At 34.8% G+C, this 3,562-nt stretch overlaps 1 pseudogene; it reads right to left on the bottom strand.

Moving 5' to 3' along the window:
• Positions 1-717: 717 nt before the first annotated feature.
• Positions 718-2,144, bottom strand: LOC131182547 (transcription termination factor MTERF15, mitochondrial-like; annotated as a pseudogene).
• Positions 2,145-3,562: the final 1,418 nt, after the last annotated feature.

Below are 3,562 nucleotides of genomic sequence, written 5' to 3'. Positions count from 1 at the left end.
ATTAATTATAATTTTATTTATGTATTAATAAATACAATTTTTAATAACAATTGATATGGTTTCATATTTGATAAGAATATAAAAACATAGATTTTATAATACAAAATTTTTAAATAAGTTGATTAATATGTTATTTTATTATTTTTAAATTTATTGACAAATATCAATAAAAAGATAAATAAAATAAAAATATATATATGCCACTATCTAATTTTTAAAATATCATTATTAAAATTCATAAATTTTAAATATATGCAATGTTTTTAAAAGTATTTGTTTAAATTTTATAAATATTTTTTTAGTGAGTAATTATTTAAATATATAAATAATGGTAAAACCAAGAGATGTTAGAGTAATTCACCATTTTCCTAATTAATCTAACCAAAAATATAATTAAAAAATTATTATGATGAGTGGAGTTTTCAGATGTCTTGAAAGTTTTAAATTTTTAGTAGAGGTTATAAAAAGAATTTTAGATACTTATCCATTTTATGAGATAAGGTTTTATTAATTGAAATTTGAAAACGTTTAAATAAAAATTTGATATTTAATATGATAAACTATGTTTTTATATAAAAAAATATAAAATAAAAAAAAATTATATTACATGGCAAGTTTTTAAGTATTTTTATTAAAGTAATTATTCTTTTAAAGCTATTTTTAAGGTGAGCAAAACTCTTTATCAGATTGATGGCAGAGAGTTCTGCAATGCTGCAATGATAATCAAATACTGAACTGAAGCATTGGAAACCATTAGAGCGCTGCAAGGCAGTTGAGTCATCCGCATCTATAACTTCCCTATCAATGCCTCAAACATCTCTAATCAAAATGAAGGTATGCAGCACAAGAGAACCACATTGGAGGCAGTCGTCTAGTCAGTACTCACCAGTGAAAGTCCAATAAGGCCAAACTCCTATTAACCAGCATCAAGTAAGCGAGGATAATGAGGGTTTTTCCTCAAATCCAAATCCCAATTCCACAATATTTATTTCTCCTCGGAAGATGCTTAAGAGTTGAGGTACCTCTTCCCGAAATTTGATCACAAACAAATCCAGGAAGTACTTCTCAGTGCTTGTCACTACATTAGCTAAACTAATATTTCCCTTGACCAAATCCTTCAATAGCAAAACTTTTACAACTGAACACCTTGGGACAATCCTCTTCTCCAACTATAACTTAAAACACTTGGAACTCTGGCAACATCTGCAGACAGCCAACCCATCTTGTTTACAAGAAAATCCATGGTGTTCCTAATTTTCTCAATTGAGAAACTCATACACGAGGGAAACTCTCTAATAACCGATCAAATTTCATCTTCTGATAAGCCACAACTCCTATAAACCACCATCTTCCGCTCCCAGACATTAGGGCGAGACACAAATACCAGTGCATGTGCAAATGTGGACTTCAGAGGGTCAAATCCAATTTCAATAACCTTGTTAACAAGTTGCCTAAATTTGGCAGGGTTCCTGCATGCCAGGGAAGGTCTATAAACCAACAAATAAGAGATGATAGACTGAGGTACCCCAATTTCTCTTAGGATTGATAAATTAAATGACAAATTCTCAGGCAACCTGAAAAAAACAATCCCGTTTGAGCGCTTCAAAGACTTGACCACTTTCACATCAGAAATAAGTACACTTTTGAGGATATTATAGCAAGGAATGATCCGCCGTTCTAAGCTATAGCTCAAAAAGCAAGAGTTCCAAGACACCATCTGAACAATTTCTGAACCTGAAACACCAATAGAACGTAGAAACTCCAGTTTGGGCAAAAGGGTCTTAGTAGGATTGGCCAAAATCAGCTGAGGCGATCTCTTAATAAGCCTGAAGATGTCGTATTTCGTGAATCCGTACTCTGTGAGAAGGCGAAACACTGCATCCGGTTTATCAGGGGATTCAAATTTTACCTTCTTAGATATAGATTCTGCAGATTCCAGGGAAAACCCAAATGAGTGTGCCAGATAAGAAACTGTATAAGAGTATTTCTTATGTTCATGGTCCACAGGTTTCAAAGATGTTGACAGAGATCTAGCAGTGAATAATAAGCCATTTTGAATACATCCAAGTTGGATTGTGGAGCTTAGCGGTGAAAACCTACAAGTAGGAACTGCCATTTGTAGAAATGCAACCATAATTGATTATGTTAGCGTAAACCTTTTTATAGCTGGTTTCTATTGATTGCTTGATTTTTCACATGCTCTGCAGCAATCGAAACGCCATTTTGCCTCTTCCAAAAGGATATGTATCATAAATTCAGTAACTTGACTGGATTGATGCACAGAGAGAGGCGGATATAGAAAGATGCTCAGATGCTCTGTGGGGGGGGGGGTTGGGAGGGTTCCATTTTAGGGTTATACAGCATAAATGGATGAGAATTGTGAAATTTGGAAGGACGAAAACGCACCGTCTTGACCCGATGCATCGAAAGATGCCGTTATGGCAAAGGGAAATTAAGAACCTTTTTAATTTTTTTGGGTAAATTATTATGAGGTCCTTGGGATTTGTCAAAATATATTAATTGGTCCCTAATATTTTTTAAAAGCAATTAAAATGTCCTTACTTTTAAAAAAGCAACTGTTTAGTCCTTTCGTCTAAATTTTTAACAATTCTCGATGGTCAATTACTAAATGTTCCTAGCACCAACAAACGCAGTCCTTTTCTTTCCTCTCTACCATTTGAGTCTCATCCCTACTCCTCTTAATTCGAAGCCTCATTCTCGTCCTCTCCTCGTCCTCCTCCTCCTCCTCCTCTTCCTCCTCCTCCTTCTTCTTCGTCTTTTCTATTTTACTCTGTCGTTACCCACTAAAAATACGAAACGGGAGACGCGATCTATGATGACATGACCCTCCTTACTCTCGGCTCTCGCACCCATGGCTCAACGTAAACACAACCCTTACTTGACCTCAGAGCTCACTCAATCGGCATTGTGAGCCTAAACCCTCACTCTCCAGCAAGCCCAAATCCCTCACTCTACCTGCTGCCATTCCCGTATGATTCCTTAGTGAATGGACAAAGACAAAGCAGTCTCGCTGCTTTATATTAGGAATGTGATTATTCTAATATGCAATTCATGGCTTTAGATTCATGGGTAACCAACTGAGCTAGTGTTATTCCTTCTGATTCTCGAAGACAAAGACGACACATCTTCATTCTATCTCAGGTTCTACATTACCCCTAGTTCAGAGTTCATTAATGGTCTTTGTATTTGATTAATATTTGTAATAATTTGTGTGAAATTTCTTAGTTTTGAATTTTGATTAAATTTATTTTGTAAGTATTTATGTTATTGATGAATTTAATTTTATTTTGTAATCATTTTGATTGATTTGAGTTGTATGGTATGGTTTTGTAAACTATAATTATGCCATGGCCATCTAGGTTTTGAGGGTTATCGAGCTTGGGAGGTGAGTAAGTGTTGGTGAATGGTGACGTATGGATATGTGAGGTTACGAACTAGGTTTTTTGACAGAGAAAGGAAGCTATGTGGCATTGGAGAAGTTGTCAATGATAAGGGAGGAGATGATTGGTATAGTGTTGAACCAGTGACAGTGGAGGGTGGC

Source organism: Hevea brasiliensis, chromosome 8 (genome assembly GCF_030052815.1).
Source record: "Hevea brasiliensis isolate MT/VB/25A 57/8 chromosome 8, ASM3005281v1, whole genome shotgun sequence".
In the NCBI taxonomy this organism is placed as follows: domain Eukaryota; kingdom Viridiplantae; phylum Streptophyta; class Magnoliopsida; order Malpighiales; family Euphorbiaceae; genus Hevea; species Hevea brasiliensis.
Note: the sequence above shows the minus strand (reverse complement) of the source record. Positions and strands in the feature narration are given on the sequence as shown.